We start from the raw sequence: 25527 nt of genomic DNA on the forward strand, positions 1-25527 counted from the left end.
TGATTTAAATACCTATAGTTATCTATAAATGAAACACCTATGTTTGTTTAAGTGCCACATTAAATAAGAATCAAACGAACGATTAACATTACGTAATAGTACATTACGATACAAGTGCGTGAAGTAGGAAATGCGCAACGAGTGGCGAATTATCTTTACTCACGTGTATTGTACAACGTTTTACAGTACTTATGGCCCTTTAAATTTTCGACATAGGCACGTATTGTGCTATTTGTGCTAGTTACCGCATTAGGGCGATAAAGTAGCGCCATATGTGTAAGTATGTAAATATGTATGTATTTCGACAGGATTAAGATTCGACAAGTGTGCACCTACACTACACACTTGTCGAATCTTATTGTATAAAATATGGATTAAAATATTTGGTACTTTCTATTTGGGGCCTTCATCCGCTTAATTAACCGCTAGATGACTTCGGTGCATGTCAAATAGAACATCTATTCTTGAGACGGCCTGTAAAGCCATCAGAATTCCGCCATCGTGTCAGATCGCGATATAAATTAGATAAATATAGATGAAGGTTGGTGACTCAAGCTTAAGGTCAGGAAAGCTACCTTATCCCATATGAGAACTATGATGAACTATCACTGTTTAAAACAAGATATATAATACCAAGGGAAAAGCACTTTTAATTGTTCTTACTTTATCATCGTTAATTTTTATTTAAAATATCCATTAGAATTCTGCCGTTTATGTCAGCGCGGAATGTTGAGCGTTGAGCGTTGAGCGTTCCGTATAAGGAGCATGGACTCTCGTGGGATCTTCTTTTTTTATGTGGGTACTAGCAGTGGTAAACTAGCGTATGGTTCGGTATCCGTTCCAGATTTAAAATGGGGATTCACTGTGTTGCTAATAAGGTGACAAATTAACGTGTCTTTTCTAAAATCGTTGCAAACCTAATGTGTCAATATTTTGCGTCTCACAAATCAGTTTCACGTAATTGTTTTACAGTTATGACAACTGACATAACCTGGTATAGATCAGTTACGGACGAGGTTGGTGAGTCAGCGCGGAAGGTCGGGTCGGAAGCCGGTGTTCCAAATAAGGAACTCTTACCTTATGACATGTGGGACCTTCGTTCCAAGGGAATTTATTTTTCTTGTTAATCTGCCCGTTTTAACTGTTAATTAATTATGCATTTATTTATTACTAAGAGTAGGGTAGGGTAAGGGTAAGGGTAATATCTATGAAGCATTTCTTACTTTGGCAACATGGCTATGTAATGGATATTTGCAATTGTGTAAATTATCCCGCATTCGTTGCACCTCACTTAAACTAAAAAAAAAAATACTTTTCTTGATAAATGAAGTAAAGCGGTACCTATATAGAGTCGTAGGTTCGCATCAAAGCAATAGTTTCTTACATATTATCGACTAAATTTTAAAATTCCTTTTTTATCCAAAATGCAAACTCATTGCAGATTTTTCCGCAATCCCTTTGCGCCCTGATTGCGCAGCGACTAGTGAAGCTTTTTCTAAATTAATAAAACCTCTTTACTAGATTACAAATATCGATACCATCAGCTTGCCATCAGCTTAATCCTTTTAAGTTATCTTGACACATGAAATTAATGAACCGCCATATGGAGGCCAATGTTTTGATAAAACATAATACGTTCTTATAAGATTGCATCAGCGAACAACGGAGTTCAAGCCGACAATTGACAGCCATATGGTACTCTTGAGGACACATTTCGCTAGTGAGTCATCCTTGTTATTCTTTATTTGGGTCAGTTTTGAAGTCTTTCAAGACTGTTACTTCGAATAGTTAATAGTGTGATTATAATCTATTATCATGATAAGATAAAACATCTCTAGAAAACCGATTTCCTTCTTGGTTGTCTACGCTTCTTGAGATTTGATTGTGTATTGGACTACGAGTTCGTCTAAAGGTACCGTTCGGTACCAGCGTCTAAAGCGGTCTTAAGGTACCAGCGTTACTGCTGCAGTATTGCAGCGTGACATGACTGCCGACTGCATTGCTGCCGCAAATATTAAAGTCTATGTTGCTGTGTAGATTTTACGTCGATATTAAAATAAAATGTCTCGTTCGTCTTCTCGTTCGTGTCACCTTTTTGACGTTTCCTGCAGCCATAATGGTAGTGTAGTCTGAATCCGAACGGTATCTTAAGATGTAGGTAGGTACCCGGGAAAGCGAAGGAGGTAAAGAGAAGGAGGGACTAGTCAAAATAACTCAAGTGTAAATCATTACCACTGGCCAATTCGTCTTACCCTAACTTTCGCAGCCTATTTCCGACTTGGCAATTACTTAGCACCCCCAAAAGAATGCAAATAGAAATCGACACGAATTGCTAATGGGAACATGTATCACGCCGCCGCGTACAATCTTGCTATTTAGGATTTAATTAGTGCGTCTGCTACCGGTATTCGAACACTGAATAAACTACAGAAGGATCGCTTCGTTTAGTTCGGGGCGGCCAAGGCTCACAAATATCTAAACAAGCCTCTATTTTTAAGGCCACTAGTTCAGATAATTCAGAGCAGCTCGGCCGCTCTAATATATCTGATCTGATGGCAACTGTACTGCCTGGCATCCACTTATATCACCTGAGTGGATCGCGCAGCTGACATGATGGACAGAGTTATCTACGTAATAAAGCACCCGTCAGTTTTTAAAACCGCGCAATTGAAAGAGACGGACACGTCATTATCACGCTGTCACATAGACACAAGTACGACCATCATAGCCACCAGGTTAGCACGATCCCCTGGGTGAGTTTAGTAGACAGTTAACTATTACCAGTGAAAATACTCTAGAAATTGATCAACGACATTATCCTAAGCTATGTTATCCTTATTGGGAACCATGCTAGTCATATATAGTGGGTTGTAACATTACCTGAGTGATTTTATGTCATTTTTGTCCAGTATATGTAATCACTTGGCTGATCTATTTAGGCGATGTTAGTTGTTTTATCTGTTGAAAGTTTTTAGTCCTTTTAATTTCGTGCCTTTTTGTTACTCATTCCTTACAGCTTCTTGGTATGCTCTTTATTCTTTGGTCACGTTCGGTAATTGACTTTTTCATTTTTCGTCATCTCAATGAACGTTAATAGTAAATAAATACCCAACGAATTCTGTGTTAACGTTATTTCTCTTTTTTTTTGTTATAAACTGATCAGCAGTTCAACATATGATGGGCAACTACTACCTACATGGTCAAATTTAAATCCTTTATCATGCGGGTCTACACAATTATTCAGAACTAGCGACCGGCCCCGGCTTCGCACGGGTAGTTTAACCAATTTGCACAAAACCTTTACAAATTATACCTACATCTAAACCTTCCTCAATAATTACTCTATTGATAGGTGAAAATCGCATCAAAATCCGTTCGGTAGTTTTGAGTGTATCGCGAACATACAGACAGACGTGGCAGGGGACTTTGTTTCATAATATTGTACAGAATACAATTAACATTTAATTCAAGGATTGACTTTTAGCAGTTGGATTGACCATCCAAATCTGATCCAAGTACTCAATACACTCAGACTCAAATCCCGAGTGAACCTTCTGTACCTTTTCCGCACGGACAGTCTGCACGCGGGAACCATTTTAGATTTATATTGTACCTGGATTACATTTCCTGGTGTCATAATGCACTTGTTTGAGCAGACGCGCGCGCCGCGAAGCTCTGTGACTAGGGGTGTTAAAACAGCCCTCAGACCATCGGCGAGTCGACGACTCAAACGAACCAGTAAAAAAGATCGCTGCGGTTAGGCATAGTTTATCATCATCATAGGCGAAAGACGTCCATTGCTGAGCACTATCTCCGACAACGACCACAAACCTCATCCAACGGTCCCTTGCAATATTAAAAAACTCATCGGTTTTTCGTGGGCCTCCTCTGTCTGCGTCGTAACTAGGATCCTTTCTGCCTTAAACGGCCAATGTGCCTCACTTACTTATCTCCGACAACTCGTAGCATATATACTTGCCAACAGACCTTTAGGTTTGAGATCATACTACGAGGACATTGGTTCACCCGTGAACTCCACTCGCCCACTGTCGCTCATTCGATCGGAATTCGGAATACATGACTAGATCGCGATGATAAATGGTGGTAACATTACCTTTTATGTAACCTCGAGGAGCAGTTAAAGATGATTGGTTTACTTTCTTATTAGTTTCAGGCTAATCCAAAATATAAAGTTTGATATAGAGACCAGTCTAACCTCCCTATTGTGTAATTTTATTTTTCGCCATATTTTATGTCTCTTTCTTTTATGTTGCTTTCTTTTTGTCTGTTACCTTCCGTGATTCTCACCTGATGGTCTCATCGGAAGATCAGCGCTGGAAGTCGCCAGCAGCATGCTGAGATGGGGCCATTTCGTGACATTTTATTTTCATGTTATTTTAATGTATGTCTATTGTCTGTGTGTTTACGAATAAAAAGTATTCTATTCTATTTACTCCTTTTTTGCTAGAGAATGTTCTAGTACCCGTACCATGAGTCACTTACAGTGTCAAAACTGACATATACGCTAACGTCTACGTAATTTACTTTTTATACATCTCGCTCGCACTAATATGCAAGTACGAGCGAGATGCATAGGAAGTATTACGTTCTCGATAGCGTTTATATATAGTCGTATATGAGTCAAAGTATATATACCTATATATGACAGAGTTCAAAATTGCGAATTAACGGGCCAAAAGCCAAATGGGGAACTACACTCAATTTAAACTTATACCTAAATGCGCAAAGCCTGTTCCTACATTTTGTTGATAAACAAAGGTGGACTGAACAAATTTAAAGAACTTTAGGCCATTTCGGTTAAACTTATATTTTTAAGAAGGTTGATTATTTTATTTCCCTTTTTACATCCATACTGATACTCATACTCATTTATTAATAAAATTGTACCATAAACACCATATTTCACCATAAACTAAATTCTTGAATTCTTGATATTATCACACTTTGTAGCCGCCGTAGCCGGCTAGCTCTAAAAGTACAACCATTGAGCTAATAATGATAGCTAATGAATCTAAGACTCCCCGACGTTCACAAGCCAATTATTAGCTACTATAGCCGCAATTGCTACAAATGAAAACTAAATTGGCAATGAGCCAATACCGTAGATTAATCGCCCTACATCATGTCGAGTTACATCTCTCCTGTGACATAAGTTATGTCACATCGCGATTCAGACATAGTACGAGGTGTTTACAGATTGTAGTATCTTCATTTACCTACCTGCGTTTTCATGACAGTTATTATTACTCCGCTTATTATGACGCAATTCACGCAATTACTTTGCAAAGTTTGGTTTTCATATAAAATTATTTGTGACAAATTCGGATAAGATGACTTCGCTTATAGTGACAAATCGCTTACTCTTCTTCCTGCCCTTATCCCACGTTATGTGGGGTCGGCACAACATGTTTTTCTCTTCCATTCTCCTCTATCTTTCGTCACCTCAGCACACTTCTTTCTTTCTCATATCCTCTTACACACAATCCATCCATCGTTTTTTGGGTCTACCATTCGCTCTCCGTCCATCGACATTCATCCCTAACATTCTTTTGACTATATGGCTCTGATCCCTCCTCATCACATGCCCATACCTCGCTAACCTACTACTTCTCATTTTCTCCTTTACCGGTGCTACTTTCAAATTTCCCCTAATATACTCATTCTTAATCCGATCCTTTCTTGTCACTCCACACATCCATCTCAACATTCTCATTTCCGCTGCGTGCACTCTTCTTTCATCCGTCACTTTCGTCGCCCACTCGGTGAAACTTGATAATTGGAACAAGGTTAATAAAACTCATCTTTCACCAAGGAATTTGTGATTAATTTGGAAAAATTAACAAAAATAAGAAGTTAATCAACTATGCAATCATACGACATCGAATCATATGACTATGTATATAACATCCTCTTAGTATGACGTTCTTCTGTATATCAGACTAGGGTGGCTAAAGTTTAGTCATCAATGCAACTACATTATTGCTGACTTCCATGTTTCCAAAGATGTTTCCTTATTCGACTTGATGCATATCTATTTGCGCTCTCCATTCCTTTAGTATCAAACATTTATTATAGCAGGCTGTCAGTTCCTGCTCGGTAATCAGTTCAAGGAAATAATTTGTTTTATGAGCACCAAGATACCCTGCAATTAAATCAGAGGTAACTTTACTTCTGATCAATGAGAGAAAGCTAGGAAAGCGTGTGAATATATAGTACATAGAAATAAGATGATACGTTTGTTAGTAATTAGATAACAAAGATTGTAAGTAACAACACATCCTGAACAATGTAACAATCGGGAGGAAAAACAATCTAGAATCGATACACAGTTTTATGATTGATTTATTAAGATTTCTCCGGCAATCGCTTTTCCTTTCATAAATAAAACTATCAGGAAATGCTGATGCGGCTCTAACGTATGTAAATAGCTTGTTTAACTCTTTTTAGGATGATTCTAGGCGACAGCTACGATTAATAAGAGCGCATATTACATAGACACGAAGTTTTTCGACATTTCGAAAGCATTCCAATTTTTTCTTTAAGATGGCCCTTAACACTTGAGTTGACGACATTATGGAGTTGTACTTTGGCAAGTGAACTGAGTACGTTTCATCAGTGTACTTGTATCAAGAAGATGTAGCACAGCACGGGAAGGCCGAAGATTTTACACAGTATTTTTAGGAGATGTCAACCCATTCTTTGACCCTTTAGTGTGTCGGAAATAAAATCAATGAGTATGCGAAGGGTTCGGGTCCCTGTCCTAATAATTACGTGTACGTGATGCGACTTGAATCTTCGGCCTTCCCGTGCTGTGCTACATCTTAATTCATTTGGGGTACTACTTGTCGACCAAAGGATTGAGGTACACTACCTACTCAAGAAACTTTCTGCCCTAACAGTTATCGGTTCTTTCTCAGCGATCCCGTCAACGGGGCTTCCTATTCGTGGAATAAATAGTTTTCTTACGGTGTATTTTACTGATTAATAAACTGGTACTTAAATGGCTTTCAATGAAATTAGTATTAGACTTTCTAAATGCTTATTAAGCTCGTTCTCATGAATATAACTAATCGGCCGATTACACGCAGTCATTTCGAACTTTCCACTTATTTCCACAGTGTTATCTATGCGACTGACGTTCGGCGTCACAATTTCAAGCCACGTGAATGTTTTACAAAGAGCATAATAGAACAACACAGAGAAAATGCTACTCCCGTTTATATGTACAGACTACGGGCCGTGACATCACTTTAGGGGCAGTAGATCCAAGTGTTATAATTTCTATTGACAATAAATCCGAATATTTTTATACTTAGCAGTAGCGAATTATCTACCTTTCGTACTTATCACATGTGTTCAAAAACATTGTGCTTCTAAAATCCAAATTTAGAATTATCGAAACTTCTCATGAAAAATTCATGTATCAAAACTATATTCGTAGTAGCACTTTATATGGACTTTCTATCACTCGTCTGATATGTCTCTAATTATTCTAAAGGATGATATCATAGGTCTATCGCGAATTTATTTTGTTACCTTTATTTACCGCCGTTTCGACACAGGTTTCACTGGTCGTGGTCGCGGCTAAATTCGCGATAGACCCGTTTCTAAATGTGATTTAATATGTGTTTAAACCGCGAAAGTTTTAAATGTTATACTGATATCATAGGGCCAACGTAGACCCATCTCAAATTCTAATGAAGAATGAAGAAGAAGTGTTATTCCAATGTTATCCTTGAATTAAGAGTTCCCTAATTCCACGACAGTTCTACGTTATGTAAATTACTTACTTATAACATACAATTGTGTAATATATAAAATCACTTCCTCAATCGCGTGTCAAATGTGGTAGATTACATACGTCAGCCCTCGTTAGATCTAATTTGGCTAACACGCTTTCTCTCTCTCCATTCATCCTGACCTTGCGACGCCAAGGTTTGAGGGAGTGCCCGTACCGCCCGCCCTTGCATTTTCCTCTATTGTGAATCCCGGCATGTCTCAGTTATCAAGGAAATTGTCGGCGAAACGACGTTGCAACAGTAATGCAGCTTCAATTAACATCCAAACGTCACATTTACACAGCAGGCGGTGATAAATGCAACAGTGTTTCACACATTTCATATCTCAAACTAACTTATCGAGCGTTGTCTCACAAACTATTCTCTACCTGATTTATAAAAGCTGTCTAACTGTTCGCACACAAAAGGCGATTTTCCCCGGTCTGGCAGAGCGTTTTGTATCTGCATCTCTATCGCTCAAATATGCAAGATTGACAGAGAGGCAGATAACTAAATTTCAATTTTCGTGTTTCAGACACCTCACCGGTGAACGTCCTCATTAACTCAGTCGCAAGCCAAATACTTTTTTTTTTACTTTTATTTCTGTCGAAGTATTATTAGATTAGTAGAAATTACGCGCGCGTGAATCAGTTGTTGTCGACAAAGTTTATGATGGGCCATTATTCTTTTATCCCCTTACTATTTGTTATTTTGCTGGCCACGTTTTATTTTGTTAGTTTCGCAATCGTTTTTTTGTCGCTCGTGTATCATGAGCTTTTTATTTCTTTATTTTTAGATAATACGTTTTATGTTATGAATAAACAGGGTATTTTCCAATGAAATGATATTTTGCCACGGCATTGATGACAATGATGACATAGACTAACATTGAGTCCGTCTCAGCCGTATCGACTCTGACGTGACAAAGTGTGAAAGTGTCATTGCAAAATCTATATAGAGCTAGCCTGACCCGACTAGTAAATTTTTTTCGGAATGACATACATACTCTCTCTCAGAAAATGGTTAAACGTTGAAAACCCAGCGCTTATAATTTAATATTGTCGCTAATTAAGCGTGACAGGATATTTACTGTAACGTTTATGGTGGAAGAACAATACAGGATGGACCAAAAATACGTTGACAAACAATTTTTGGGAAGATTATTTTTGCAAAAATTTGTCAATAATATTGTACCTATACTTACAACAACCAACAACAACTAATTCTGCATTTTGACAGGCCGTTTTCTTTAAGGTTTTAAAATCTCAAATATGAAACATTGATTTGGTGATCTTATTACTTATATAAATTTGCAATGTCAAAATGTCGTCATGGATGTCAAATTTTAATGAAAATATATTACGTTTATAATGGCACTGCCTCGCTTTGGTCTGTCGAGTAGGTGCATATTTAGCTTACATTACTTAGACGTACTTTACATATTATGTGGCTTTCCAAAAAGGTCCTTATGCTTCATGTGCGTAAGGACCCTTCTCTATGGAAAGCCACATATTATTTTTATTTAACAGTTCTTTAATATTCACGTTAATAGTGGCGCCATCTAGTTACTTCGCTCAAAACCTTGAAGCTCTGTTTACGTTTCCCAACACACATCGAGGTCGACACAGCGGTGTGGTTTGCTGGTTCACCGCTTACTCAGCAGATGTCGCTAAATATTTAATGCTGAAATAAATTGTGATAATTAAATTTTTATTTAGTCATTTACAAGTATATTTTAAGCCGTCTACAAAGGTTTTTCATTAGCTCTGGCTACTCCATTTTTGTAACCATATCCCTTTATTTGCATTCATGTTATCTCCCATTGATATCGATCCGGTCTACCCCGTTATCTGCTGCACCCGTGACGTCACGAGTGCAATGACCGTTGCACCGGCGCCCGCCCGCCCACACCGTTTCAAAACACCAATGTCACTTGCAAAATAATCCTTGAACTCGCGCTAGACTCTCTCTAGCGCTGTTCCAAATTTGAAAATTCGAATTTTTTGACGTTTTTTCGTGACAGTTGTTATTTCGACGCGTGATTTGGAAACATCTGAAATGTTTATGTGCTTACGAATACCACAATAAACATTATAGTGTACACATGGCCTGCCAATTCCAGTTAGAGCTTTTCAATACGAAACATATGGCGCGTGAACGCATTCCAGTGTGAATATGCGAACTTTCTGGAGCCGCTCAGTTCGAGTATAATATCCAAAGGGAAGCCTGTGTTTTGGACTTTTTTTTAAATTTGAAGACTGTGATTTGTTTTTATCCAGCCAGTTATAATGTCTGGTAAGTTTAAAGAGTTAATTGTGTCATTAACAACAATTTCCTTATATGTTAATGTTTTAGAGTGCGTCTAATCTAAGCTAATTTTATACCGACTTGAATAGAACAAAGTGAGGGAGTGTCATAAACGGCATTATTTCATAGAAATGTGACATTAATGATGACATCCCTTGCAAATGCCATGCAATTAGCTTGGTCTGACTGATAGGCAATGAATTAAGTTTAAGATACAGCTATCCATAAAACAATAACGATGTTTTAATAAGAACACAAATGTAGGTTTATGCCATGTCATTATAATAATATTATGACATGACAACAGCTTTTTAAAGAATTATGGTCACGGTCAAAAACAAGTTATATGTCAGTGTTTTACCACTATTACATATTAGGCTTTTATGATACTTATAGACTATTACTTATTCTGTGCTTATAGTAAGTAACGTTTTGGCCTTGATACTTTTACGCCTGGTGCCAAAATAGACATTTGAATTGTTAATAGTTTAGTAATGCGAAGTTCCGGCCTGTACTAGATTCTGGAGCGTACGCGTCATGCATATTTTAAAGAATAGAATCATATATGAATGTATGTAACTTTCCTGAATCTAATCCAAGGTTAAAAGAAAATAAATTATGAAATAAGAATTCTTTAACCACTACAAGGAGCCTAATAATCTACCTAGTTTGAAGTCGCCATTATTTCTCATTCGTTGCAGATTTTTCATGCAGCGTGAACGTAAATCGAAGTACCTATCCTTCATTTGTTTGGAATAAACTTGATAGATGTTGTTTTCTTTACACTGTGTAATTCGCAAATGAACGTTTTTGTATAAAAACTTTCTTCTTCTCTTTCAGTACTTATTTTTTTGGGTTTTTCGTACCCACAATTATTAGCGCGTACTGAAGATTAAAAAAAATATGCATTTTATTACCACGCACTCGCACTTTAAATTGAATTTTACACCTCAGCTCCATAGAACTAAAAACATAACTACTTTAATAAAACATCAATAAAGTTACATCTCAAACAACACAAAATATGGAAATCGCCTTCAAACCAATCGCTACACAAACTTATTTCATAGGTTCTGCCAATCACAACGCATTGGTTTCTCTAAGGCCCCTATTAGTTGGCAGGCAACTCGTTCGTTGGTTATACGAGTGATATGACACTCAAACACACTTTCTTACTTTACACACGTCCCCTTAATCTCACGTCGGCGACATTTTGTCGTGGTCGCTGTCGCTCCTTCTACGGCGGTGTGGAAATGTTGTGTTTACTGGATATCTAGCTAACACGCCGTTTACACTTTGCTGTACCTACACCAAAACATACACATGACAGCAGCTTTTCTATTCTCAATCTCATGTCGGCGACATTTGTCGTGGCCGCTGTCGCTACTTTGCGGCGGTGAGCAAATGTTGTGTTTACTGGATGTCTAGCTAACACGCCGTTTACACTTTGCTGTACCTACACCAAAACATACATATGACAGCAGCTTTTATATTTTTAATCTCATGTCGGCGACATTTTTCGTGGCCGCTGTCGCTCCTTCTACGGCGGTGTGCAAATGTTGTGTTTTCTGGATATCTGGCTAACACGCCGTTTACACTTTGCTGTACCTACACCAAAACATACATATGACAGCAGCTTTTCTATTTTTAATCTCATGTCAGCGACATTTTTCGTGCCCGCTGTCGCTCCTTCTACGGCGGTGTGCAAATGTTGTGTTTACTGGATAGCTAACACGCCGTTTACACTTTGCTGTACCGTAGTCTCACATCGGTGACATTTGTCGTTGCTACTGTCGCTTCTTCTATGGTGGTGAGCGAAAGTGGCGAATGTTGTGTTCAATGGATAGCTAACAACTTGGTTAACAACGAGCCGAAGCTCGAAGAGAGTGAGACTGAGACAAGACTAATTGTCGTACGGTTCGGATTTTTTTGGTAGTCGGAAAAACTGATTCTGCATGGCATTTACAACGACAAAATGTCATCATTCATGTCAAAATTCTCTGAAAATATGCCGTTTATAATGACAATGACCTCACTTTGTTCTATTCAAGTCAATGCAAAAGTAAAGTTAGCTTACACGGACGCTATACCTAAGAAGACGCTACAAGAAGAGTTGAAAGTGCTAAGCAGAGTTTTTACCTAGTCGCGTCAATATGAGCAAGACCGTCTATCAGGTAAGACCGTCTACATCCTCTGTCGGCGCTTCTAACTCTTGCGTTTGTACATATATTCCACATACAGAAGGTCGGTAGAGCAGAAGAAGCGAAGCTCTTTTTTCAGTGTCTGAGCGACGTACGTACCTATACAAATACGAGAACGAGAGTTCATGCCCTATGATGGTCTTCCCCACATTGACCTTAATCAAAACCAAAGATACGCTACAGCTTTAGGTACATGTCTTGCAGTATTTTCAAACAAATAAATTATTAACAACCGCATTTCATCCTTACTCGCCAAAAGCCATCAATCCGATTTCACGCCAACAGATAAGATTTCTCCAACTAACCAACTATTGCGTTTTCTACTCATAACCATTGAATGACAGGTGAAAAACAAGCACAAGTAAGCACTCCACTGGACTGTCGCAGTGATTTAGCTAATGGCACTCTTGCGACTTGACAGCTTTCTTACGTCCCACGTGTTAGGTATTTATTGACGCTAGTGTAGCATTATAGATATGGGCTGAAGAGTTAAATTCATGTGAATTGCGAGTTTGTGTTTATTTTAGTTGACAATTTTGGCGAAAGGGCCCAAATTATCATGCTCTGCCATAGAGCCCACGCCAAGGTAGAAAAATTTCTTAAGGGGCCCACCCATTACCAGTCCGCCGGAAGATATCGGCCTGTCAGTTGTTCGGAACTGTACATTTTTTGTTCTAACTGACAGGCTGATATCGTCCGGCGGACCAGTAAAAATCAAATTAAGATGGGTTTTATAAAGTTCGAAATGTTCGAGTACAGTGTCTGCCCTTGGGTATTGGGCATCTTTCCTTGAAGTCACTCATAGCATGTTCAATCTGTCATGACAGTAACCAAGTCATATAGCTTATCTTTGCATCTACTATTCTACTCCTACTCAATTTCACTGAAACGACTAACGTTTCTCAAAGAGGAAGCCAAATGAACAAAAACAAAAAGTTTTTCTTACATTGCGCATCGTAAATACAAGATCCCTCACGTTTTCAACATTAAGGATACAATTAAAACCAAGTTAACACAGCCTGCTTATACATACAGTCCGTGCAATATATTGCCGCCTCCTTAATTATGTGCGCGATGTCGGTGAAAAACTTCGTTACCGATCGGGCTGTTAAGGAAATGCAGTGCTTAATGCTTTTTCTCACTTCAAGCTGTTCGGGGTAGTGTTGGGTTTGAATAAATCTCGACTAAGCCTTAAAGGCCTTTGTAAGGCTCGAATTGGAAAAGCTTTGAAATCCTTCTCAGTTTTAAAACCCGTAATGATTTTGGAATACGATAAGCGCGCGACATGCATGCACCGCGAGTCGTGTCAGAGTCTTATCATAACAATAACATCAAATTTTATGTGTTTTATTTTAATTTTACTTATTGTTTATTAGAATAAAACATTACAATTACATGCAATGCTCCACAAAACTACATTTAGCTCGACAGGTATCTAGTTCGCTTTCTTCTTAACTTTATTAAAATTATTCAATAAATACTATAAATGAAGTAACTTGTTCTGAAATATACAGGTCGCACAGGTTGATTCCGTGCCTCAGGTAGCAAAAAGAGATTATTAGATTAATCGTATGGCATGCATAGGTATGTAGCAAAGTGCAAATAGAGACTGTAAGCTTAGAATTGACTTTCATATTCCTAAGAACTAGATGATTCAAAAAATTAGAAAAAATATTATTCCTACTTCTAGTCGAACATATTTACATAGTTTATACGTTAAAGCTTAAGTACCTACTTTGAACCTTTTAAATATAACTTAAAAAGTTTAATGCCAGAATATCACACGGCATGGCTATTGAAGGCTTTTTTTATAATATTCAATAAATTGCACTTATTTACAAAGTTCATACTTAAAAAGCTAAAACCTTCGGAGCTTTGACTTGTACAAGAGCTTGAAACTGAAAGGCTTTAAGGCTGTAGCTTTTCACAGCACTATTTCATGACGGTAGGTGATGAATAGTGATCGGTAACAATGGCTCAATTTCATGGCAGCATTGCTGAGTTAAAGGAATCCGTAACATTGAGCTAAAATTATTAAATAACCTTTATATTATGAACCCTAATTGACCATCTGCTTGAAAATTGTTACTTTACTTTAACTCGACCACGCTGTCATGAAATTAAAACGTTGTTACCGATCACAGTGATGAACAGTAGGTAGGAACACTTAGTAATTCTCATTTTGTATTGCTTCGTTTTAAACTAATGATAAGGACTAACAACAACCACAACGAATGTAGAGTCTGACCAAGCTAAGTTTTCACGCTAAGTGCTTCGTCAAGTATGGCGCTCCCATATATTGTCATTGTCACTGCTAAATCGATGCCAACAGGTGCTGTTTAATTTTAGTGTTTGATTTTAAAGATTTTCTGTTTAAAGGGGCCCACTGACTATCAGTCCGCCGGACGATATCGGCCTGTCAGTTGTACGGATTTGTCAAATTTTTGTTCTAACTAACAGTCTGATATCGTCCGGCGGACTGATAGTTTTTGGGCCCCTTTACTGTGAGACCGGACTGCCGATCAGTAGAGACGTATAAAAATTAAATAAAGTTTATAAAACTGATTCTGTTAACCGGATTTAAGACTAAATTACAATAAATATTTGAAAAATATAAAAACTGAATCAGCTTCTGAAAATTAAAGCTAACATAGTGTAATTTACGACCCACATCTCAATCTTGCCTCACATAATGTTCCATGATTAAACCTAACAACCAATAAACAAGGATTGAGCCTTGTTACGACTAATGACCGTGTGCAACGGAGCCCATAATTATAATAATACGCAATATTCGCGGGCAAGATTACCGTTGTTAAAATGTTATTCCGTGAGTCGGTTGCAAGATTGTCATGCACGATACTTAAGGCCTGTGCACACTGGATGCGTGTGCGGAGACGTGCTCGTGCGCACTGTCATATACAGTACAGATGTTTAATGGCTCTTCTACACGATGGCCCAGCGTAGGCCAGTCAACGCATTTATGCGTTAGAGGGAGCAAGTGATATTGCTATCTCATTCCACCGCATGCTGCGTCCCTTAGACTGGCCTACGCTGGGCCATCGTGTAGAGGAGCCATAACCCCTTGGACGCCAATGACGGATATATCGGCACCCCAGGTCCAACGCCAAAGACGGATTAATCGGTCGGAGTTCATGTGTTCAATTTCAGTTTTGACATTTCGGTGACGTGGCGTCCGAGTGACAGCTTTTGTGTTTGACACGGCGTTGAAAAAGTTAATGAGAGACGGCACCCCGCTTGCGTGACGTGTGCGATTCAGGCATTTTGACACTATTCCGTTTTGAGGTCTAAGAATTTTGGCAAATGGGTAAAACACCAATAAGGTACAATGAAACCAAAGTGCCAAATGGGTCGTAAATCTGTCTTGCCAATTAGAAGGATGCTTTGTGCAATCAAATTCCAAATTACATACATTGTTGCATAGTTGGGAAACGGAAAGCTCAATTTGTTTTCGTCTCTATTTTAATCGTGAGAAGATTCAAAAACATACAGTTTTTCACGTGACTACAAAAGTACAGTGTATTCTGATTGCTCGAGAGAGTTGGTCGAACCAGTTTTGCTTGACATACGGTTCCCTAACAAACTTACGTAATGAGAACTCACTTGAGTCATACCTGAAACAGGTTTAGGATTTTTTTCGGCGAGATGCTGTCCCCTAGCATCTTTTTTTTTCATCTTTCTTTTTTATACTTTTGATCTTAACTTTCAGGAACATGAGATTTTCTTTTGATTTCTGTGTGTTTTCGGTCACAAACTTATTGGTCAAAAACTTTCGGAAAAACCGGCGTCTTTTCTGTGGGTGCAGCGTGCTTCAGACAAATGTGAACGCAGCCATATTGAATGTATGAAACCACGTCACACACAACACAACACGACACGTCAGACAAATGTGTTAAACTTTAACCCTTAAAGCCTTTAACCGTTAAAGTCCATTTATTTTATGATGTCCGCGGGAAAGACGCCTTATCTCATACTAAAAACTTTTTCACCCTTATGTTAGTTTGCTCGAGTCACGACTTGAATATGCTATGAGGCCCCGGTATCCCTTACCGAGCCCAAATAAGTGTTTGTCTCACAAACTATCATGTAAATCATGTTTGACCTCAAAATCTGTAACCACACAGATATACATCGCACTTTACACTAGTTTGCCCGAGGCAAATGTTCTATAAGCTTCAAAAACAACTTTATAGAACCTCAAAGTGGCAAGTAAATCCTAAACAATTGGTAATAAATCCAGAGTACCCCGTCGATCTCTGAGACAATGGATGTAACAAAGGAGCCATCGCTCAACGCTTCGGCGATCGGCCTTATTAATGATCGGGCTCGGAGTTCGGAGGTCTCACCGGGTAATTAATTAGAAGATATATGGAAACTACGTATTATCCTTTAAGTTAAAAGTCCAAAATCAGGTGGATCAGAAACTTTTCAGGATATAGGTAATTTAACTATGCGCCTTTCCTGTAGACATATTTTTTTCTTGCTAGACCCTTAAAAGCATAATCAGTCTTTAGTGAATTGTACCCAAATCATTAATACTAGTCTATATAACAGTCCACAGTACGGCTACCATCAGTTTGGCAGTGACATAAACGCCATCGATAACGTAATTTACTTTCTATGCATCTCGCTCGCACCAATATGCGAGTACGAGCGAGATGCATAGAAAGTAAATTACGTTCTCGATGGCGTTTATGTCGCTGCCAAACTGATGGTAGCCGTGCTGGAGAGACCCCGTTTTCCAGAACGTTTTTGACCCAGGTTTGTAAATATGGGAAAGAAAACAACTAAACTTATAGAAAGCTCAGCAAAAGTTCAGCAGTAACAAAAATTTTGATAATTTCTACGTTGCAATAAACAAAGGGTTCCCAACCTTTTTTTTACGTTGAACCCCCTTGTTGGAAATAAGTAATATAGTTATAGTATAGATAGCTATTGTGACGGTAAAAAATATCTACTTATTTTCTTTAATTCCCTCTTTATCGTCCTTATGTAATTCTAATCTAAATAAACTTAATGTATATTTAAACGAAGAGTTGTGTACTTTTTTGAAGATCTATTTAATAGATTTAAAATTTTATATTTTATCTAAACTGTTATGTACAAGGCCATAAAAACCCTTTTTAATTCCAAAACGCCAAAGGGAATATTGATAACCTCACATCACCAAATTACTATAAGTAGGACGATGCATTAGACAGAGATATGACTTTCGACGTCTCATTTTAATGACCGAATGCACTCCAATCAAAGAATGCTCTTAATTGATTAGGTTAATTATGTTTGACGGTTTTACATGCCTCACGGTGTATATCTAACATCGAGAGATAAGTTAATTTGACAGTTGTATTGATATCGGCGTTTTTGACACTGGTAAGTTTATTAGCTTCTTGATAAGCGAGGGAAATCATACAACTGGTCGATATTTATTATTTTATTTTATTTGTTAGGAAAACTTACAGCTAGAGTAACAAGTTAGGTAACAACATAGAAACAGTAAACAACACAACACAACAACAAGTTACAAGTAACAACACAACAAGTAACAACCTATAGAACCTTTTTCATGTGATTTAGTAAGAATTAAACCGCGCTTTTTCCTTCGTTATTTGATATCTGTAGGTATTGTTATTTTTCGGAGACCCCTAATAGTGGTGCTAGAGGCTCTAACTGCCCTAGGGGGTCACAGCCTACAGTTTGGAATGCATTGGAATAGGCAAACCTTAAAATTATTCAAATTTTAATTTTGAAATATTGTCGAATATCTATTGACTGGCTTAACCGAAAAGTTATTTTATGGTAATCCATTATCTGTATTAGGTACACATACCCAATAAAATAAAATAAAAATACAAAAGTATGTAAATTTTATCATTATCATTTAATTCAACATTTACGACCATCTCTGTTTAAAGCTAATGAGAAACTTGCAAAGTATCATCATAATTGGCGCTAAACGAACGTTCTTCATTGAATACGAATGGGCTATTATTCCACTTAAGATGCGACCTAAGATAATTTATTAACGGGGGACACCTGAATACCTATGTGGGAATGGGAACGTGTTTCGATACTTTCGATAGGCGTGACGACGGGGCCCTACAAATTATTAGTATTTTTGTACAGGTTGCTTCCGATTTCTAATTTAAAGAAACATGTATGTAAGTTAAAGAAAATATAAGTATTTTCCCTATCCACTTGTAAATTGACAACAAGGCATTTGTTTTTTCATTTTCCATCAAAACCCAGAAGATAAATTTCTTCGAGAATAATACCTATCTGATTCGATGTCTTTTCGTCTATTAATAATATTGTAATTGTTGTTTTAGCATTTTAAACCCTTTTCATATTACTTATTTAGTAATAGTGCAATTAAAAAAAATGTGGCAATTAAGTATAATCTACTTGTAAACTTATCCTCCCGGGCCACCTCTATAGTTATTCTTATGATAAACTTAGTTTTAAATTGCTGTAGTGAATGTACGCGGTAGTAATCCTGTGTTTCTCGGACAATAAAAACAAAATATAAAATAAAACGTCAAATCATTGTACAGAGTCCATAAGTTCTTACGACGATCCAGTGGTCAGTGTCAGAACTAAGTACATACCTTAAAATCAAGCTACCAAACATAGCCATCGCCCACGGATCGGGAAGTGGCTCTAATTAAGTTACATAATGATTATTATTTAATTTTATCGTAAAGCCTACTTTGTGGGCTCGTATGTTTGTCTCGGTTCGGTGGGCACGGGATGGTTATTGACCACATTCGTTACGGCTGTTTCGTACCTAATCGTCATTTATTAGCGGTCTAGTCTTGTTGTGGATGGTTCCCTAAACTCTTTTTTATCGAAGAACAAGTTAACATGTATCTAACGAACGTAAATTTAAGGAATTGCTTTTGGTAAAAGTCGGGAAATAATTCCTTTTTTATAATCGATCAACCATGATATTTATAGCACATTCAGTTCTTTAGCTTATGCTGGATTTAATTAGCATCTTTCTTGATTCCGATGATTAGCAATTGTTAAGTCATCAAGTATTTCAGTTTGAAGTACAATCTTAGCTAATTGGGATTCATTAGTGGAATGATTATATTCTACTAGTAGCCGCTATATATTTATTACCATATAAAGGTATCAGTTTCTTATCGCGTTAAGGTGTAATGGTAATGACCTCACTAGAAAATCAGGAGATTTGGCAACAATTAATTTAAGGCCCTTTAGAGATTACAATCTCTATCAAGGGTTGTGTTAATTCAACGGCTAACTTTGTAAAGTTTGCCGTTGAATAGGCAATAGCACAATATGCCATTGTCTCTAAGTTTGTCCAAAATTAATTATAGTTTAAAAAAGAATGAAGATCGGCGTCGTACACGTAGTACATAGGTCCCACCCAGTTAAGATTTGACTCTTTGTTACACTCATTTTGAAATACTATCGTGGCTCATTCCAATTCAAAAGTGGATTGATTCAGTTGTACTAGTAGCGACGGAAGGAGTTTCACCAAGTTATTGAACATCAGTGGGTTTCGCGTGCACAACTATGGTAGGAAGCTGCATTCCTCTCGCGGGCGAGCTGCCGCGTCCTGCATTCCCATCCGCGACTGCTTCCGAGAACGCCGGCCCGCTAAGCGACCTTCCCTGGACTACGTTTATCGCCCACACGCCCCCATTAAATGCGATTCCGCACAATGAAACGAAGATCATTAGAAGCCGGCCCACAGGCTGCGTCCGCGTGCCGCCGGCGACTCGCCAGTCGCAGCGACGACATCCATCCGACTACGACGCGTTTAGAAAAAACGCACTGATAAATTCAAGTGCGGATCAAATCGCGACGGTTGTGAACAAGTGAGACGGATTAGTGTGATTGTGCTGGGAGCTGGCGACGTCCGAAACGTCCACGGAACAATATAGTAATTAGAGCGTGGACGTAAAAATAACTGCACCCACCCGTGGATGCGCGCGCGGCGAAAACCGTAAAACAATGTTATTGTTGCCCTAAACGTGTTTGAAAACATTGCGTAATGCCGGGTGCCGCTGACCAGGGGGCATTTAATCCAGGAATTTATTTCGCTTCTCAAATTAAACAACTGTTGGTCAATAATTTTCTAAATAGGTAACTTGTTTTCTGCTGCTCAACAACAAACTTTTTTCAAACAAGCAATGTGTAGTAAAGAGGAACGGGCGGTGGTAAAGGCGATGGTGGCATGAATCTAGGAGATGTCAATTGCATCGCAGAATGCTAAAGCCTCTCAATAAAACATTAGAGTGAAAGTACTAGTATGTAGGGATGTTTATATATTTTTTTGCACAAAATATATATTAAACACGATTTTAGAGGAAAAATTAACCTGAATATTTTAATAGTCTTTCGAATGACAGTTGTTCAATGTGAGGAACATAACCATTGCATTTAAAACCCGAAGGTCACAGGCACCCCGTAGACATCCATGTCGAAGTTGACATTTAGGGATTGTTCATTGTGCTTGTTGGCCTCACAAAATGTCAACAGTCAATCAAAGCCACGTGAAGCGCGAAGCCGCGGGCGTCCATGTTAATTGCCTATAAATAAAGCAGGGCTCGCAGTAGCCAGCTTTCATAGAGACGCGTTTGTTTTAGATACAAACTAAGATTAACTGATTCATGTTAGACCTTAACTCGTTGCAATAAGGTTTACTTATGGCTGGTGAAAGTCAGTGATTGTACAGGAATACATCATGTCTTAGCTAAGATAATTAGGCAATAGAGGCCTGTGTAATGTGGACTTGTAAATCGAAATTGTGGGCAATGTTTACACAGTTTGGACGGAATGAAGGGTACAGCGTCAAATCCGCGATAAACACGTTGATGTCGATGCGTGAACAATACATATTTAACTGCTATATTTTTAAAACATTTATTGTCTAGGCCTTAAGAACACGTTGTCTGATTTTTTGACTTCTTTTTCATTTTTTTCATCTTTCTTTGACTGAATAGTATTCTCATAAAAAATAACCTGTAAATCCATTTTTAGAGATGTTGTAGTCTTTACTTGGACATATTATGAATTAATTCATTCATAAAGTGTCCATGCGATTTTGCGGCTAGTACCTACCTACCTACCTACCTACTTCAAATTCAACATAATATATTCATTGATGTTGCCACTTTTCACAAAATAAGCCTTAATTTCGCCAGGAGATGGCGTAAACACGTGTAAGTATAACTATTGATGTGTGATCTATAAAATTGCGAAATTTCCACATTGAGAAATTCCAAAAAACTTTATTTTTGTACGAAAATCTAAGTTTCATTAATTTCCTATGAATTTTTCCAATTTTTTTGAAACTTTCCACAACTTCCACATCTGTACGTAATTACTGAGATTCTGCCTCTCGTCTTTCGAGTTACGACATAGTGGATTATAAATCTATCTCTATTGTAAATCTCATAGCTATGCATTTATGCAGCCTGCACCTTCAACACCATATCGAACCCTGACCTTCTCCGCACGGTGTGAAAATTTGACGCAACTTGTCAATCTACATGACACCCGCTTTTGCATTATTCAACACAGCGTAGATTAGTTTCTTTGTTGTTACAATATTTCATAGTTATCTGATGCTGGTCGCCGGCGACGTATCTTGATTTTAGACCCAATTTATATCATCGAAAACACAATGTGATTGTGACATTCACACGCGTGTTTGACTAGATTCAAGATATCAACAATTTTTGTAATATTTAAATAATGAACAAATTTTCTGGGTCGAATCCTTATTCCTTACAACATCTTAACTTAAAGTATTGAAAGACCTAATTTTGTTACTTTTTCTTATAAATTTTATTGTGAACCATTGACTACTTCCAAATTTATACACATTCATTTGCTTATTTCTCGTAAAGGACTTGTTGTTGTTCGTCCTAGGGCATCACGGAGGTGCATAGGACCTCCACAAGATCCTTCCACGCCTTTCTGTCTTGAACAACGTAACGGACTTGTTTCTTTTATATATTCTTAAAATTTATTATAATTTCTCTTGAATATTGAATGTCGATATTGTCGTCATTCAATAAACGAAGAAGCTGAAAATTTTGAGTTTCACGTGGAGAAGCTTTCTACAAAAAAATAACCGGTATGGCACAGATTTTGAACTTTTTTGCATGCAAATGTACAAACCTGCAAAGGTTTTCTATTGAAATACCCGAATGAATAATTTCACAAACATGCTTAAAAGTATTAAGATGTTACCAATATTTTGATGCGGAGAACCGCCCACCTGCTAAATAAAAAAAATAAGCCCAAAAAAACAATACCGGAAGTCAAATCTGGCTCTATTGAATGAAGGGTGTCACTTTTGTCTATCGACCGTCAATCAAAGTCAATATCGAAAGTTCACACAATGCACGGTGTCGTATCACGATAGAAAACCTGCAACCATTAATGCATTAGGGATATTATTATGCTCAGTATGAATGCAGCTAAGATCCAATTTTTTTCAAAAATGGACTTTATTGTTTTATGTTTAGCCGTTGTAACTTACAATCTTCGTATCTATTGAGTGAAAAGGGGCCTAAAGATTGAACTAAGAAAAGAAGTGGCGAAGCGAGTCTTTTCAATGGTTTAGTTTTCCGAACCGCTAAAATAACATTAGTAGCCTTTTTTTCAAAATACTACAAGTATTCTCATTGAGGAAATAAGGTTCAAAATCGAGTAAGAAAAAATACTAACAGGCTCAAGTAAAGACAGATACGTGCGATACAATTTTCTTGAACGGAGGTGTGGGAGGTAATCCGTTTAAAGCCTACACAATAATTACATAAACAAAGCCGATGTTCCGATAGTATGTTGCTCTAATCTCATCAAAGCCTTCTGTAGACCAGTTTATTTATCTTGATCTTATTACACGTTTATGTGTATCTCTTGTTGTTTTTACCCATTACTATGTCTCTTGTAGGTACCTATACAACGATTGGTCAGGGCATCAGAATCTATATTTTGTGATGAGTTTGGTTCAGTGTTGAATGAACAACTAAACCGGACGACCGGTCTGGCCTAGTGGGTAGTGACCCTGCCTGTGAAGCCGATGGTCCTGGGTTCGAATCCCGGTAAGGGCATTTATTTGTGTGATGAGCACAGATATTTGTTCCCGAGTCATGGGTGTTTTCTATGTATTTAAGTATTTATATATTATATATATCGTTGTTTGAGTATCCATAACACAAGCCTCCTTGGGCTTACCGTGGGACTTAGTCAATCTGTGTAAGAATGTCCTATAATATTTATTGTTATTATTATTCTCTTTATTTATTCTTTTTCTTATGTTAGGTTTTTTATAATTCAATTCAATTCAATTCAATTCAATTAATTTATTTCAGAATAAAAAATTCCATATACAATTACATTTACATTTAAAATAATATGCATATAAAAGTAAAATATAAAAACACTTACAAAACAATACAAAATACATATAAACAAATTATAAAAAACCTAACCTAGGGTGCCGCCAGCAGCGAGGCAGGGCCCAAGCTGCCGGTGGTCAGGGCCGCAGAGAGAGGAACCGGTGGACTATCCGCGCCGTGTCCAAGATCACCGCCTTCTGCATCTGACCCTTGATCCAACCACCTAGCGAGAGTCTCTCAAGGTGTTGGTCGAGACTCTTCGCTATGAGACCGTTCGCTGAAACGACTATCGGGACAATGATCGTCGAATCAACATCCCACATGGCGGTTATCTCGTGAGCCAAGTCTAGGTACTTACTGGACTTGTCCTTCTCGGCTTTCACGAGATTCTCATCATGGGGGATGGTGATGTCGACGAGCACGGCCCGGCGCTGCGATCGATCTATTATCACAATGTCAGGCTTATTGGCTACAATAGTCCTGTCAGTGATGATAGATCGATCCCAATAGAGCGTGGCACGACCATTCTCGAGAACTGGCACAGGTAAATACTTGTAGTACGGTACTTCGCAGTCCACAAGGCCGTATAGAAGAGCAAGCTGCTGGTGAATAATCCTGGCTACGAGATTATGTCTGTGCAAGGACTCGCCGTTAGCAAGATGAGAACAACCGGAAATGATATGCCTGAGTGACTCTCCGGGACGGCGGCATGCCCGACAAATGTCGACCTTACCGTCCTTCAGGATATATTTCCGATAGTTGTTCGTCATCATAACTTCGTCCGCAATTGCACAGGCAAAACCCTCGGTTTCTCCGAAGAGGTCCCCGAATCGTAACCAGTTCACCGACGCGAGCAGGTCTACATCGGGTCCCGTGAGGGCCTTGTAGAACCGCCCGTGTAGCACCTTACTCTCCCATACCGCCTTGCGGCCCGCAGCACTTTGTACCACAGGTTTGTGCCAGTTCTCGTTTGCCAAGGAGAGCGGCGTGAAGTGCCTGTCCACTGCCACCACATCACGATGCATCCCACACTCGTTGTTAAGGAAATAATTCCTGAGATTGCACACCTCGCGGTTGTGGAGATCTTTGGCGTTAAGGAAGCCTCGACCTCCACACTTCCGTGAGATGTACAATCTCATAACTGACGAGCGTGGGTGTAGCATACGGTGTGTGATGAGTAGTAGACGGACCCTCCGATCCAGGGCGTCCAGCTCGGTCTGAGTCCACCTTAGTATGCCAAAGGAGTATATGAGTATGGGCATTACCCAGGCGTTGAAGGCGCGCACTTTATTGCCTCCTGACAAAAGACTGTTAAGGACTTTTGTGAGCCGACTGAAAAAGCGCTCCTTCACCGACCGTCTAATACCCTCGCCCTCAATACCCAACGACTGTGACATACCAAGGTATTTATAGGTTTCTGATTCAGAGATAGATCTGAAAGACATTGTCTCAGAAAGTTGTAAATTTGTTGAATTTACAACCTCCCCCAGCTGTACATGCATAACCGCACACTTATCGACACCAAACTCCATTCTGATGGCGGTACTGAAAACTTCTGTGGTTTTCAATAGTACCATCAAGTCTTGGTTATTTGGCGCAAATAGCTTGAGGTCATCCATGTACAGAAGATGAGAAATGACTTCACCCTCTCTCCGAAGCTGGCAACCTAACCCTGAATCCTTCAGCAGGGTGCTGAGGGGATTCAGAGCTAGGCAGAACCACAGGGGACTCAGACTGTCACCCTGAAATATTCCTCGCTCGATCCTTATAAAGTCCTGCGGGCCAGGGCGGTCATCTCCACCTCCTGGTTGACGA

At 38.5% G+C, this 25527-nt stretch overlaps 1 protein-coding gene across 4 annotated transcripts in view; it reads left to right on the forward strand.

The window, feature by feature from the left end:
• Positions 1-25527, forward strand: part of LOC134742213 (paxillin) — a 104608-nt gene that overhangs the window by 19947 nt on the left and 59134 nt on the right. Inside the window, exon 1 of one of the 4 annotated variants that reach the window (XM_063675223.1) lies at positions 20073-20175. The exons of 2 other annotated variants lie outside the window; for them this stretch is intronic. The gene's annotated coding sequence lies outside the window, so the exon portion shown is untranslated. Of the gene's footprint in view, positions 1-20072; positions 20176-25527 lie in introns of those variants that run through there. One more of the 4 variants, XM_063675225.1, reaches the window with a different exon arrangement.

Source organism: Cydia strobilella, chromosome 6 (genome assembly GCF_947568885.1).
Source record: "Cydia strobilella chromosome 6, ilCydStro3.1, whole genome shotgun sequence".
NCBI lineage: Eukaryota > Metazoa > Arthropoda > Insecta > Lepidoptera > Tortricidae > Cydia > Cydia strobilella.